Source organism: Oryctolagus cuniculus, chromosome 5 (assembly GCF_964237555.1).
Source record: "Oryctolagus cuniculus chromosome 5, mOryCun1.1, whole genome shotgun sequence".
NCBI classification, from domain to species: Eukaryota; Metazoa; Chordata; class Mammalia; order Lagomorpha; family Leporidae; genus Oryctolagus; species Oryctolagus cuniculus.
Genome location: NC_091436.1, coordinates 63,214,181 through 63,229,756, shown reverse-complemented (window position 1 = coordinate 63,229,756; position 15,576 = coordinate 63,214,181). Strand labels below are relative to the sequence as shown.

At 47.6% G+C, this 15,576-nt stretch overlaps 1 long non-coding RNA gene across 3 annotated transcripts in view; it reads left to right on the top strand.

The window, feature by feature from the left end:
• The window catches only part of LOC138849627 (uncharacterized), a 33,833-nt gene that overhangs the window by 5,398 nt on the left and 12,859 nt on the right, over window positions 1–15,576 (top strand). Inside the window, exon 4 of one of the 3 annotated variants that reach the window (XR_011388598.1) lies at window positions 105–853. The exons of the other annotated variants lie outside the window; for them this stretch is intronic. This is a non-coding gene — a long non-coding RNA (uncharacterized lncRNA). Of the gene's footprint in view, window positions 1–104; window positions 854–15,576 lie in introns of those variants that run through there. 3 annotated transcript variants of the gene reach the window in all.

Sequence of the window (15,576 nt, the reverse complement as noted above, 5' to 3'; positions counted from 1 at the left end):
CATTCTCGTCATTCATGACTGTCACTTCCATTCAGGCTGAGCGAGTGCGACCCTCAGTGCTTGCAGTCCGGGGTTCCAGAACCGTTCTATTTTTCTCTCATCAGATTCCTCCCCAAGAGCGCTTGTCAGATGGAGTCCGCGCCAGCTGTGGGAGTCATTCACTTTCATGGGAGGTTAACGTGGATGGTGGTGGCACAGAGCTGCAGAGGGGACCTGATGAGCACCCTCGAGGGGGCACAGCATCTGGAGAAATCTCTTGGGGGCAGAGGGAATGTGGTAACTGTGGAAGAAAGGAATGAGAGGCTGGGAGATGTCTGGCATACTCCTGGATTAAAACAAAACAAAACAAAAACAGGGGCCAGGGTTCCTTGTGGTAGCAGGTAAAGCCGCTGCTTGCCACACCAGAATCCCATATGGGTGCCTGCTGGACTCCTGGCTGCTCCACTTCCAATCCAGCTCCCTGCTAATGGCCTAGGAAGCAGTGGAGGATGGCCCAAGTGCTAGGGTCTCTGCCATCCATGTGGCAGACCCGGGAGAAGCTCCTGGCTCCTGGCTGCAGCCTGGCCCAGCCCTGGTCGTTGTGGCTACTTGAGGAATGAACCAGTGGATGGAAGATCTCCCTCTCCCTGTCTCTCCCTCTCTCTAACTCTGCCTTTCAAATAATAAATAAATCTTTAAAACAAACAAACAAAGTTTGGTCTTCTGATCAAAGCGTGCCGCCTGGTAAGAGCTAAGCAACCCCCTCCCAGCCACCAGACAAGAGGTGGGGGAGGCAGAAACCAAAGTGAACTCAATTCCATCTGAAAAAGAATAGCCTGGATCGGGATTCATTCCCTGTGAAAAGTTGGTGGAAAGAATACCACCATCCAAACCCTAATTTTGCTATTATGTAAAAGCTCCCATTTCTTTGCAGTTTCTGATTAGAAAATGCTTTCTGTCTGATTCTGTCTTTGCTACTGGTGTGTGACCTCTTAATTTAATTTTGGGTTTAGCTTATACAAACCAATTGCCATGGAAGCTTTTCCCTGTGGTGCAGCGAAGGGGGGGGGGGGCAGAATAGAATGTGAATAATTATATTTTGTGCACTTAATTCATTTAATTAGTAGTTAGCAAGGACCCTGCATGTTCGCAGCCACAGACTAGGTTTACATTAGAGGCCATTAGCCTGCTTTGGAGCACTCTGGATGCAGAGAGAGAGAGGTCTGTGAACCGTCAGCCTGGCTCCCAGCGTTTCCTGCTGCTCCTGCCTCTGCCAGGCCCCCATGTGAACCTCTGGTGCCCAGTGAGTCGTGACACTGCCCAATTTACCCAGATAGCCAGTGTGAGTGAAGACGCAAAACCGCATGATTTTAAAGTTAACGTTTGAAAAGAAAGTTAACATTTGATTCTTCTGTTAATTACCTGAGCTGGCAAAGAAAATGCTTCTTCATTTCCTCAATTTCTTTCTCTCTTTTTTAAGAGTTATTTATTTTAAAGGCAGAATTACAGAAAAAGAGGGAAAGACAGACAGAGATCTTCCATCTGCTGGTTCACTCCCCAAATGGCCACAATGGCCAGAGCTGGGCCTGGCAGAAGTCAGGAGCCAGGAGCTTCTTCCAGGTCTCCACGTGGGTGCAGGGAGCTGGATGGGAAGTAGAGCAGCCGGGGTTCAAATGGGTGCCCATATGGGATGCTTGTGTTTCGGTATGCCACATGCTGACTCGCTCAATTCCTCTTTTCAAGAAGGCTGATGACCCAGGTAGGACCCTCGGATCTGTAGGGCTTGTCGGGCACCTGGGCACAGCAGCCAAATGAGACAGAGAGCCCAGACTTTGAATACCAGGCGTGGTTTTCTTTGTCACTCACAGCTGGGTGGGTGTTGGGATTCGGGGCTGCTGCATACTATGTAGACTGTACTGTTATGTAGCACCTTGGGTCTAAGTGCTGCCTCTGCCAAACACTAGCTGAGTCACCTTGGACAAACTGCTTTGACTCTCTGGGTCTCATTGCCTCCTCTAAAAAAATAACAGATAACTATTGTTAAATAAGAAGAGCTGCGACTCATAGATTCGTGAGGATTAAATGAATTAATATATGTAAAGGGCTTGGAAGAGCATCTGGCACAATAAGCTGCTGTTACTGGTGTTACCAATGTCCTTTAAAAAAAAGATTTATTTTATTTATTGGAAGGCAGAGTTACAGAGGGAAGTAGAGACACAGAGAGAGAGTGAAGTCTTCCATCCAATGATTCACTCCTCAAATGGCCATAACGGCTGGAACTGAACCACTCTGAAGATAGGAGCCAGGAGCTTCTTCCAGGTCTCCCATGCAGGTGCAGGGGCCCAAGCACTTGGGGCATCCTCTACTGCTTTCCCAGGTGCGTTAGCAGGGAACTGGATTGGAAGTGGAACAGCCAGGACTCAAACCAGCACAAATATGGGATGCCGACACTGCAAGCCACAGCTTTAACCTACTGTGCCACAGCATCAGCCTGTACCAGTGTCCTTTGACATGTTGAAAACCAGGTGGCATAGGACAGGAAGACTAGGTTCCCAGGGTTCTGTTAAGCAAAGGGTATAGGCCCTGCATGGCTTAGCAGTAAGAGGGAAGGCGCTCACAGGTAGGAGGGACTTGGGTTTAGCTGCGTTGTGACTTTGGCTATGTCCTCTACGAGCTGCAGTTTCCTTGCATGCAGTAGGAGGACAAATGTGACTAGCTTGAAAGCTGGTCATGAGGGTTACGGAGAAAAACAGCAAGTGTCCAGCCTGGTGTCTGACCAATCCTGGGGCCTGGGAAAGTGTTAGCTGTGTCAGATGGCCTAGGTCCTTGGGCCATTGCACCCTTGTATGAGACCCAGTTGGATCTCCTGGCTCCTGGCTTTGGCATAGCCCAGCCCCAGACATTGTGGCTATTTGGAGAGTGAACCAGCAAATGGGTCTCTCTCTGGGTCTTTCCCTCTCTCCCTGTAACTCTGCTTTGCAAAATATAAATAAATCTTTTTAAAAAAATTGTCAGTCAACAGACATTTACAGGACAAGTTCTACATGCCAAAGGCTGAAATAAAAATGTAGGCTTTAGGTGTAACAATTGATTTCACAAATTTAAAGTAATTCCCCCTGAGATAAGAAGAAAAGGCAAGTGTGACCACCTCCATTTCCCCTTCTCCTACAAGGAGGGCTCATGGGGGTTGGTGACCTGTGCAAGGGTCCTGAGATGAGCAGGACAGATATGTTCTGCCTCTAAAGCCAGCGCTGTTTGCATTTCTTCCATGATCTCTTCCATGGGAGTCACTGTTTAAACACGACTCCCATGTCAACCCACGCTGCAAATATGGTCACCACGCTATGCCTACCCAAAGCAGAGAGTAAACATTCCAGAAACACCTTTTGGTGCAGGTTTTTTTTTTTTTTTTAATTTTTTTATATGAATTGCTTTCTGGTCAACATGAAGCTTTATCAGAAAATCTTATGAGTCAGAATATTCCACTCCCCAGTGTGCCCATTAATCCAAATTTCAACCAAATTGTTTAGGACTTACAATGAAAAGATAAGGTTTGTTTGGCTGTTTCTCACAATGTGAGTAGGAATGTTTGGCGTGAAGATCCTCGGTGACTCAGCCCCTCAGCTGGGCCCGTACTTCCCCACTCGTGGAGGCTGGCAGAGCCATTGTGTAAGGAGTGTACTTACCTGCCCAGGTAAGCTAAAGGAGGGGGCGGGGCAGGAAGCTGCCACAGCTTCCCAAGAAGCCCCACTCTTCCTCCCTTTTACCCAAGAACCACGGTCCCTTCCCATATTGTATGCGTTCTATCCATACAACAAGATTCATTTTGATTGGGACAATTAAGACAAAAGCCACCCTGCAGATGGGTGGCAAAGGGCAGGGAGAGGGTTGACAGCACTGGAAGTCCCAGGGAAGCTGATGGAAGCCAGGCCTGCCTTGCACCTGCCAGTCTCCCCCTTGTCCTCCTCACCTACTTCCTGGCCACTGCACCAAGTGGTGTCCTGCTCTCCCACCCAGCCCTTGGCTCCCGAAAGGCCCAACTGCCACCCCCGTCCTGGGCCTGTCCTCTTTATAGAAAGTGTCTCAGGCTTCAAAATTACTGTGACGCCAGCTTTCCAGGTGGGTATTTAGATTTCCTAACCTGGAGTCAACCTTGCAACGCCCTGACTTGAAATGTCAGCATCCCATTATCAGAGTTCCAGTTCAAGACCTGGCAGCTCCTCTTCCCATCCAGCTTCCTGTTGTACCTGGAAAGGCAGCGGAAGATGACCCAAATGCTTGGGCCCCTGCCTCCCATGTGGGAGACCTGCATGGGGTTCTGGGCTCCTGATTTGGCCTTACCCAGCCCTGCCTGTTGCAGCCATTTAGGGAGTGAACCAGCAGATGGAAAATATCTCTCTCTCTCCCTCTCTCTCTAACTCACTCCCTCTCTCTATCACTCTGACTTTCAAATAAGTATAAATAAATATTTTAAAAAGATCTTTCCATCCAAGTTAACTCACCCTAACATGATTGTCCCCCAGAGAACACACATTTCAATAGATCTTATCAACCTAGGTGAAGTTCTGTTTTGTGGATTTTTCTGGGGGGGAGGGGGGACAGCTCAAGGGCCCATGAATAGAGTCTCCTGTGTTAGGTATGGTACTCCCACCCCTCGTTAATGAGGTGAGGGTGCAGGAGCATGGGGCAGATGGGGGAGGGGCAATAATTGGTATCTTCCTTGTATGGCACTTGTATCAGGCTTCTGCCATGACAAATGCCATGGACTAGCTGGCTTAAGCAACAGAATTGTTTCCCATTCTGGAGGCTGAGAAATATGAAATCCAAGAGCAGTCTACTCCATTTCTGGCAAAGATTCTCTTCCTTGCATGGGAGTGTCTGCCTTCTCTCTGTCTTCACTCAGCAGAGAGGGGAGAAGAGAGAGAGCGTTCAAGTGGCTCTTACTCTTCTTAATGAGGGCACTAGCCCTTGGGGCTAGCGCCCCACCCTTACGATCTCATTGCATTTTTGAAATATTTATTAATTCATTTTTATTTGAAAGAGTTACAGAGGAAGGGAGAGATAGAGAAAGAGAGGATCTTCTATCTTTTTGTTCACTTCCCAAATGATTACAATGGCCAGAGCTGGGCCAGACCGAAATCAGGGGCCAGGAGCTTTTTCCAGGTCTCCCACATGGAGGCAGCTTCCACTGCTTTCCCAGGTGCATCAGAAGGGCGCTGGATCTGAAGTGGAGTAGCCAGGACGTGAACCTGCACCCATATGGGATGCCAGCACTGCAGGCGGCAGCTTAGTCCACTACTTCACAGGCACTGGTCATCACCTCACCGGCCCTATTTCCAAATACAATCACATCCCGGGTTATGGCTTCAATATATGAGCTTCAAGGGGATGCAAACTTTCAGCCCACAACATTCCCCTCTGGCCCCCTAGAGGGGGACTGCTGTTTGGCACCATAGTTAAGATACTGCTTCTTACACTCACGTCCCACATTGGAAGGCCTGGGTCCCAGTCCTGGCTCCACTTTTGATTCCAGCTTCCTGCTAGTGCACACCCTGTGAACAGCAGGGGATGGCTCAAGTTCTTGGTTCTGTGCCACCCATGTGAGAGACTCAGCCTGGCTCCTAGCTGTGGCCTGGCCCAGCCCAAGCTTGGCTGCTGTGGGCATCTGGGGGAGTGAACCAACAGATGGAGGACCTCTCTCTGTCTCTCTCATTCTGTCACTGCCTTTCAAATAAAAAATTTGTAAAACATTTAAAGAGATATCCTCTGCTAAATATCTGATGTCAATGTTTCCACATTCTACCTTCCACAGCATACTAGAGCCCTGTTCAGCCAGTTCTTTGACACTTTATCCAAGGATCATGTTTCCTCCGGTTCTGAATCATCTATCTCTCATCTCTTTCTTAGATCTCATTGAATGGCCTTGAAGTCTGTCTTTCCTCCATCATTCTGTCCACGGTTACTTATGTATTCTCTCAGAAGATGGAGGTGTCCTTTCCAAGGCTCCTCCTTTCTAGCTGAGTCCTTCTGAGCTTACTCCTCAAATCTCCTCCAACCTCTACCCATTACCCAGTTCCACAATGGCCAGGTATCCGTTAACAGCAGCGCCCACTTCATGGTATGGACAGAGTTCTGAATTAATCAGGGCTCTCCAAAGAAGCAATGACAAATCAACGCACAGAGACCAAGAGGAAGGAGAGAGACTGTCGGGCATTTATGGAGGCTCACAAGTCCTAAGATTTGCAGTGGGCAAGCTGGCTCCGGGAGAGCTGGGCGCGCGCTTCCCGACAACCCAGGAAGGCTGACGTCTCAGTTCCAGGGCAAAGGCAGGAAAAGGCAACATCCCAGCTCAAAGGCAGTCGGGCAGGAGAAGCTCCCTCTCGGTCACGGGAGGGTTAGCCTGTCTGTGCTTTTCAGGCCTTCAGCTGATCGGACAGGGCCCACCACACTAGGAAGGACAACCTGCCGTTCCTCACTCCTGCTCCGATGTTCAATTCATGCAGGCACTGTCACCGACATCTTCACAGTGATGTCAGCCCTGCCGAGTCGACACATAAAATGACATCACAATCCACAGCCTCATGGATCCTAGATTTGTAGGTGGACATTTGAATCCCTTGGGAAGCTTAAAGAAACACAGCCCACTGTGGTCCCACCCCCAGAAATCCCAATGGAACTGGTTTGATGCATAGCTGGCTTCTTGGAAGTTTTAAAAGCCCCTCAGGTGATTTTAATATGCAGTCTGAGGGTCCCAGTAATCAAAGGCAGTGGGCAGAAAAAGACCACAGGGGAGCTCTTTATGTAAACCCACCCTAGGGCTACCAGCAGATGACTGCTTGGAGTCTACTAGTTCAACTGGTTGAGGACCTTTATACATTTCTACTCCAACTGCAAAGGAATATCAAGCAACCCAACAGCCTAAATGTGATGCACACATACAAACAGAATTGTGAAGTCCAAAGCATTAAGCTTTGGGGAAAACAGAGATTCCCTGGATATAGGCACAGTGGGGATTTCTTCTGCATTGTGGTGTTGGCGACAGCAATGGCTGATAATTTCTGTAGCTGATGCTGTGCGCTCTCAATCCTGTAGCTGACAGTTGTAGTTAGGACTTTTCTCTGGGGAAGCTGGCTGCACCTGCCCTTCCTTGCTTGTCCCCAGTGCTGTGCCCAGAGCCGGGACAGGAGGGACGGTCTGCACAAGGGGCTGCCAGCCAGGCCTCTGTGGCAGGTGCTAGCCTCACTGCCCAACCCGGGTCGGGCCTTGTAGTTTGGCCTCCTGCAGGGTGGGAGGGGACAAATTCCTCTCTCAAAGGGCTGAGAAAGGGCCTGGGTGTGGGTGGAGTCGTCACGTTTGAGTTTGTGTAGGTAGCAGACTTTAAAAGTTTTCGGAAGGCAGAATTAAAAGATACATTGATTTTGGTGTGAAGCATTTTTTGAAACCCATGCATGATTTTTTTACACTGTGCATTTTCTTGAACCTGATTGAAGACCTCTGTATTCAGAAAACGAGTTCTGGTTTTTCCTCCTTTGCTACAAAGAGCTTGGGTGGGGTTTCGCTGTATTCTGACAACATTCACCCGCTGTGCCACAGGGGGAATAAGCAAATCAACATAGCAGGTTATGGTCCAGGGGCGGTTTTATGCGGTATCAGAAGAAATTTTTATAAGGACAATCAGGGTCATGTTCTGTTCCTCTGGCTTTTGCCACGGAGGACTCTGCATACCAAGGTGCCTGATTCCTCGCTGGGAATTCACTGATAGATTTAAAAGCCACGGAAGCAGCTATGCAAGGTACTACTCCTAGAGTCCCAGGTCAAGGTCCGCCATGCACCCGAAGCCTCATCCAGGAAGATGCCAAGGTGCTGGAGAGGTTGCCCCACAGGAGGGACGACTGAACTGCACACTTTGGAATGGTAACAGCAACAATAACGAATCCACATTACAAAACGAAGGCATCCCACCACCAGAAGTAACACGATCTTTCAATACCCATCACCCAAGCTAAATCCCTGCCGGCTCTCCTAACGGATCTCAATCAGAAATCCCCGGTTCAAACTTGTAGGAGAGGAGGCCAAGACGCGGCATGGCTGAGATCCCACGCCGGCGCCCGCCAGCGTCCAGACTTTCTGTTGGCACGGAGCTGGGCAGAACGCAGGGCCCCCTTCCCTGAACTACTGCTGCTCGGCGTCACGAGGAAAAGGGAGCACGGAACCTGGGCAGACCCGGACGGGCGGGGAGGCAGCAGAGCCGGGGCCGGGCCCCACACCGAGCCGCCGCAGCCCCGCGCCCGCGGGGTTCCGCCCGAGCCCCGGGCGCAGCCTAGCCCGGGGGCTGGCGCGATTAACTCCCGGGCCTCCTGCGGCGGCGAGGCGGTGGCAGCGGCTTCAGCCGCCTCCCGCCCGCTCCCTCGCCCTCCAGGTTCAATAAGGATTACCTCATGGAGCAAGTATGCGGGGCGGCCTGAGAATCAAAGGCGTCCCCTTGGGCGGCTGGTTAACTGTACAGTTGCTGAAACACATCCTTCCCACCCTTCCCACCCTCCCCGCGCCCGCCCCGGCCCTCGGCTTCTCCTACCATTAAGGCCAGCGAGAGCGGGGAGACGAAAATCGAATCAAAACTGTCGACCGCCAACCACAGCTTCTCCCTGGATTCTACGAAGGCCACCTTAACGATTTCCCTAATTAATGGATGACATCTTTGGCTGCAGGAGAGGCGATGGATTCGACTCTGTCTTGGGCTTTGTTAACCTTCTAATTAACTTTCGTAGGTCACCCAGGTCTCCCAAACCTAAAAAGTGAAGAGGCCCATTGTGCGGGCAGCAGTAAACTTACTTTTTCTGCTGGGGTACTTAAAAGGGGAGAACGATTATAGGCTGAGAAAAATAACTCCATTTAAAAGCTTTGTGGCCGCACAGAATGCATGTGTCCCTCCCTTAAAAAAATAATTGAAACACCTTTTATACCAATATTTCTATGCATAATAAAAACAAATTAGCAAAATGCATCTAAATTCCGCAGCATTTTCCAATGACTTTTTTTTTTTTTTTTTTTGAATGTGAGCTTCTGCGCGCCAACAAAAGGAGTTGGGTTTAGAGAGAAAATTGCAACTGCAACAGCTCTCCGCCTTCCTGCAGAGTGAGTGCAAGACAGGGCCAGGAGCCTGGCTGCCTCCACACCAGCTCCCAGGTGTCCTGCACAGCCCGAGAGCCCAAGGACCCCCCGCAAAAGGGCAGGACTTTCTTCTTCTGGGTATAGTGCTTTCCGAGGATAGCGCTCAGAAATATTTGTAACGGTCTTAATGAGAAACCATAGTGCAAAGCCCAGACAGCATGTTGACCGGTAACACTGATCAGCAGAGCGTTTTTTTTTTTTTTTTTTTTTTTTTTTTTTAAGTGAGTCCCCTTGGTGCTGGCATTTTCTGGTCAGCAGCTTTGCCTGACCACACCGAAGAGCTGCGGTGCTGTTTCAGCTCCTTGGCATCTTCGAGGGGAGAGTCCGCTCAGCCGGTAATGGAACCACGCGGAGACTTCTTTAAAAGCAGGTCTGCTCCCAGGGTGCTGCTCTGACACCTCTTGCACTCTGGGTCTGCAACGGCAGCCCTGGACAGTGGTTTTCTTGTTGTAAACACAACTAGGGCTACTTGTAGAAAGATACAAATCTGCATTCGGTCAGTACTGTAATCACACCAGTGCAGCCCTTTTCCTACGCACCCAGATATGTTTGCACGGTTCAGATGTCGATCCTTCTCCATTCCCTGAGCACTTGTGTGTGCTCTGCAAAATGGGAACAAGTCCTTTTCTGTATGCAGATTGGAGGTGAGGGGCAACTCTCTTCTGGAAAGCTGCCGCCAGTGGGGACGCAAGTGGTCTCATGCCCACTGGGGAAGTTTGAATGGCTGCAACCTCTCTGAAGGGCATGGTGGCATTATCTGCCAAAACTACCACATTGTATATCTTTTTTGATGTAGATATTGCTCTCTCTAGGAATTCTCCCTGGTGGTACATCTGCCCAAGTTACAAAATGATACACTGGTTGGGCATCCCTAATCCAAAATCCAAAATGCTCTGAAATTCGTCATGCACAACAATTTTGGTTTTTGGATTTTTGGATTCTAGATGTTCAGCAGGAAGAGTGTGTGCAAACATACGGCAAAATCCAAAAATCAAGTTGGTGTTATGGTTCTGCTGGTTAAGCTGCCACCTAGCCCCAGCTACTCCACTCAGGATCCAGCTTCCTGCTATCAATGAGCCTGGGAAAGCAGCAGATGGTGGCTGACACCCATGTGAGAGACGTGGGTGGAGCTCCAGGCTCCTGGCCTTGGCCTGACCCAACCCTGGCTGTTGCAAGTATTTGGGGAGTGAACCAACAGATGTAAGACTTCTCTATCTGTATCTGTATCTGTATCTCTATATCTGTATCTCTTTCTCTCTGTGTCACTTTGCTTTTTAAGTAGATAAAAATAAAATATTTTTAAAAATAAAAAAAATTCCAAATCTGAAGCACTTCTGGTCCTAACATTTCAGATAAGGGATACTGAATCTGTACATAAAATTCTTGGCAGCATTGTTGTGACAGTGAAAAATTGAAAACAATCTAAGTGTTCACCAATAGGAAACTGGTCAAAGAAACCCAATGCCACAGCAGAATGGAATATTATGCAGCCATGCATAGATGGGTGCTCATTATGGACCAACTTGGAATGGGCTCCAAAATAGCCTGTTAGGTCAAACAAGCAAGAAACAAAAGGCCCAGACATGGTGTAGAGTATGCTACCATTGCAGGGAAAGTTGGGATTTGATATAAAAACTTTCTTCTAAGAGTTGTTTTTTGGAAAAGAGAACTGAGTAGATGAGGAATAGCTGTGAGAAGGAGACTTCACTGTAATATTTTTATTTTTTGAATTTTGTACTGTGTCAATATATCACCTATTCAAAAAATACAGAAGACTGAATATTTAAAGGGAATTCTTGACATTTTCCAATGTGCTCTGTGCATAGCTCTGCACAATTCAAGACTGGCCCAGTCTTAAACTGCCCTATTCCTTTCCATACACTAAATAGCATATTTCAAAGTCTGCCTAGATCAAAAGACTCTTAAAAGTGAAGGTACATAGTCACTTTCTCTCTTTGATATTTAAAAATATTTCTTATTGGGAACAGGATACTACATTCTGTGATTCAATTATTCAAAATCGAAATTCAACCAACTGTTAAGACTGTATCAATAAAGCATTCATAGGCTTTAGCACGCGCAATGGGACAAATACTCTGGGCTTTGGAATTGTGGAACTATTTCCTAACGTTTGAGTTGTGCCAAGAAAGAGATAAAGAAATCAAATAAGATCTGTATTATGCAAATTCTCCTCACTCACAGGAGTCTGATTTACTTCTATCAATCAATTTAAGTGATTCACACTTCATGAGCTGTATTAAGTGATTGAACTAAAACCTGGGCCAATATTATTCTCTCCCCATCCCTCGGCCCAATCTGTCTGTCTAAATGGCATTGGAAATTATTAGGTTAAACTCTATGAAATTACTGTTGTGTCAGTGGTTCCCTAGCAGCAATTTCGAGATTCAACCTAATATTTTTCCTCATCATGATGTTGTAGCTTGTAGCAGAAACACTTGGTTGCCTGCCCAACAGCAATTTCTCCCTTGTTCCTTTCTAGCAGAATTCCCAGCTGGTTCCCATTTAAGAAAGCTGAATGGCACTCATAAATTCCCATTTCTTTTGCCTGTGATTCGTGCAGATTTGAGCATGTGATGCAATTCTAGCCAATGAGATGCGAGAAAAGACAACCAGAGGCTTCTGGGAAGGATTTCCCTTCTACTGGACATTTTTCCCTCTAGATTGAGTGCCCAGAATTTCAGCAGCCATCTTGCCACTACTGCGAAGGCAGTAAGCATGTGAGCAAAATGGGACACATTAGCAGAGAGGAAGGGAAGTGGATTCCAACGATAGTGCTGCAATCTTTGTTAAGCAGCTATATAATCCCCTGCACTTGGACTTCTTGCTCCATGAACTCTAATTTGCCTCACCGTGTAGGCCATGTCACATTGGTTTTCTATTTCTAGCAATAGACCATTCTGGCAAATATTTTCACTGCTTTAAGCAGTGTGAAGCCCAGGTAGTGTTTCGTAAAAGCTCCTCAAGTGATTCTATTGTGCTCCCCAATCAAGATTATTTTAAATCGTGAAAACAAAAGCCTCCTCAACTTCATTAGTCATTAGGGAAATACAAATGTAACATCACTTCACACCCGCTAGCATGGGGATACAGAAAAGATGAGTAACAAGTGTTGGTGATGGTGTAGAGAAGTTAGAACCCTCAAACACTGTTGGTGCTCATGTAAAAGGGCGCAGCCACTTTGGGAAAAAAAAAAAAAAAAAAAAAGCTAAACATAAGGGCCAGTGCTGTGGTGCAGTGGGTTAAAACACTGCTTGAGACATTGGCATCCCACGTCAGAGTGCCGGTTCAATCCCCCGATGCTCCACTTCTGACCAACTCCCTGCTAAGGCGCCTGGAAGTGCTTGGGTCCCTGCTACCCATTTGGGAGGCTGGGATGGAGTTCCTACCTCCTGGCTTCAACCTAGCCCGGATCTGGCTGTTGTAGGCATCTGGGGAGTAAACCAGCAGATGGAAAATTTCTGTCTGTCTGTCTCTCCCCTTCTCCTTGCTCTGCCTTTCAAATAAATAAATAAATCTTTAAAAACAAAAAAAGTAAACACAGGGGCAGGTGTTATGGTGCAGCAGGTTAAGCCACTGTTTGGAATGCCCAAATCCCATATCTGAGTCCCTGGTTCAAGTCCAAACTACTCTCACTTCCAATCCAGCTTCCTGCTAATGCGCCTAGAAGCAGCAGATTATGTATGACTCAAGTACTTGGATCCCTGCCACCCATGTGAGAGACCCTGATGGAGTTCCTTGCTCCTGGCTTCAGGCGGCCCAGTCTCTGGCTATTGTGGCTATTTGGGGGGTGAGCCACTGAATGAAAGATTCTCTCTCTCCCTCTCTCTCTCCCTCTCTCTCTCTGTTACTCTGCCTTTCAAATAAATAAATAAGGTTTTTAAAAAGTATTTATTTATTTGAAAGCTAAAGAAATGGGGAGGAGGTCTTCCATTTGCTGGTTCACTCCCCAAATGGCCACAATGGCTGGAGCTGAACTGATCCAAAGCCAGGAGCCAGGAGCTTCCTCCAGGCCTCCCACACGGGTGCAGGGACCCAAGGACGTGGGCTATCTTCCACTGCTTTTCCAGGCCATAGCAGGGAGCTGGATCAGGGACCAGTGCCCACATGGGATTCTGGCACCACAGGTGGTGGCTCTACCAGCTTTGTCACAGAACCAGACCATAAATAAGTAAGTTTTTAAAAGAAAGTTAAGCCTGGAGTTACCATAGGTACAGCAATTCTACTCCTAGATATATATCTAAGAGAATAGAAAACAGGTTTTTACACAAAGCTTACTCCCAAATGTTCAGCACTATTCATATTAGACCAGAAGTAGAAATAACCCAGATGTCTATCAACCGATGACAACATAAGTAAAATGTGGCATTTCCATACAGTGGGATAGACTTTGGCAATAAAAAGTCCTGACACGTGCCCACACCTAAACAAACCTTGACAATGTTGAGCTCAGTGAAAGAAGCCAAATACAAAAGGCTACACAGATGATTTCATTCATATGAAATGTCTGAAACAGGCAAACCTATGGAGACAGAAACTAAATCAGAGTTGCTAGGGGCTGGGGGAGGGGAAGACGGGAAGTGACTACTAATGAGCGTGGAGTTGCTGCTTTGGGTTAATGAAAATGTTCTGGGAGCTGTGGCATAGCAGGTAAGGCTGCTGCTTGCAGTGCCAGCATCCCATATGGGTGCTGGTTCAAGACCTGGTTGTTCCCCTTCCAATCCAGCTCTCTGCTATGGCCAGGGAGAGCAGTACAAGATGGCCCAGATCCTTGGGCCCTTACACCTGCATGGGAGACCCAGAGGAAGCTCCTGGCTCCTGGCTTTGGATTGGCTCAGCTCTGGCCATTGTGGCCAATTGGGAAGTGAACCAGCAGGTAGAAGACTCTCTCTCTCTCCCTCTCTCTGCCTCTGCCTCTCTGTAACTCTGCCTTTCCAAATAAATAAATAAATCCCTTTTTTTGAAAGAAAGAAAGAAAGAAAGAAAGAAAGAAAGAAAGAAAGAAAGAAAGAAAGAAAGAAAAATGTTCTGGAATTTGAGAATGGAGCTGGATGCACAATTCTGGAAGTATTAAAAACTACGGTTCCAGACCGGACTGCTCCACTTCTAATCCAGTTCTCTGCTATGGCCTGAGAAAGCAGTAGAAGGTGGCCCAAGTCCTTGGATGCCTGCACCTGCGTGAGAGACCTGGAAGAGACTCCTGGCTTTGGATTGGTACAGCTCCAGCTGTTGTGGCCAACTGGGGAGTGAACCATCGGATGGAAGATCTCTCTCTCTCTCTCTCTCTGCTTCTCCTCTCTCTCTGTGTAACTCTGACTTGCAAATAAATAAATAAATCTTAAAAAAAAAAAAAAAAACTACTCAACATACACCCTGAAAGGGTGACCTTTTAGCATTGAGTTTTATCTCAATAAAGCCATTACGAAAAATTTAAGAATAAACATGCCTCATAATTATAATTATTAAAAGTTCACAAAATTAGCATTCAACTAAGAGTCAACATTCAAAAATAAATGTGTGAGTTTTTTTAAATTTTTATTTGCTAGTCAGAGTAACACAGAGAGAGGAGAGTCAGAGAGAGAGAGAGAGAGAGAGGTCTTCCATCCACTGGTTCACTCCCCAGTTGGCCACAACGGCTGGCACTTGCCAATTCGAAGCCAGGAGCCAGGAGCTTCTTTCCGGTCTCCCAAGGGGGTGGAGGGGCCCAAGGACTTGGGCCATTGTCTACTGTTTTTCCAGGCTATAGCAGAGAGCTGGATTGGAAGTGGAGCAGTCGGGTCTGGAACGTGCGCCCATATGGGATGCTGGCGTTTCAGGCCAGGGCATTAGCCCACTGCACTACAGCGCCAGCCCCATAAATATGTTAAGAAGAAAAAACAGACTATTTGTTCTCTAATTATATTCGCATTTTTGCAGTCATGTAAGCATTTAAGCAGATTCTACCTGGCCATAGACTGAGAGCTCCAGGAGGAGGGCGTCCACCTGTGTCTCAGCGCCGGCACATGCAGATGGACAGCACACGCAGAGTCAGTGTGTGTCAGCGTCTGAAATAGGCCTTGCTTTACTTATCTGTAAAGTGGGATTAAAGCAGGGACAAGCTCATAGGATAGGGACAAGCTTTGGATAGTTCCTAGCAAGTAGTAAAAGTCATTACTGTCTTGATGTGGTGTTGTTCATGTACTTACGTCCACCATCACGATGGATGGAAGTTTCTTACCACGAGTGGGAGTTTGGCACACGGCTAAGACGCCACTTGGGGTGCTCGCACTCCACGTCCGCATGCCTGGGTTTCAGTCGTCACCCTGCTTCTGTTCTAGCTCCCTGCTAATGCGCGCTTTGGGAAGGCAGCAGACAATGGCTCAAGTGCTTGGGTCCCTGCCACCCATGTGAGACACCCTGATTGAGATC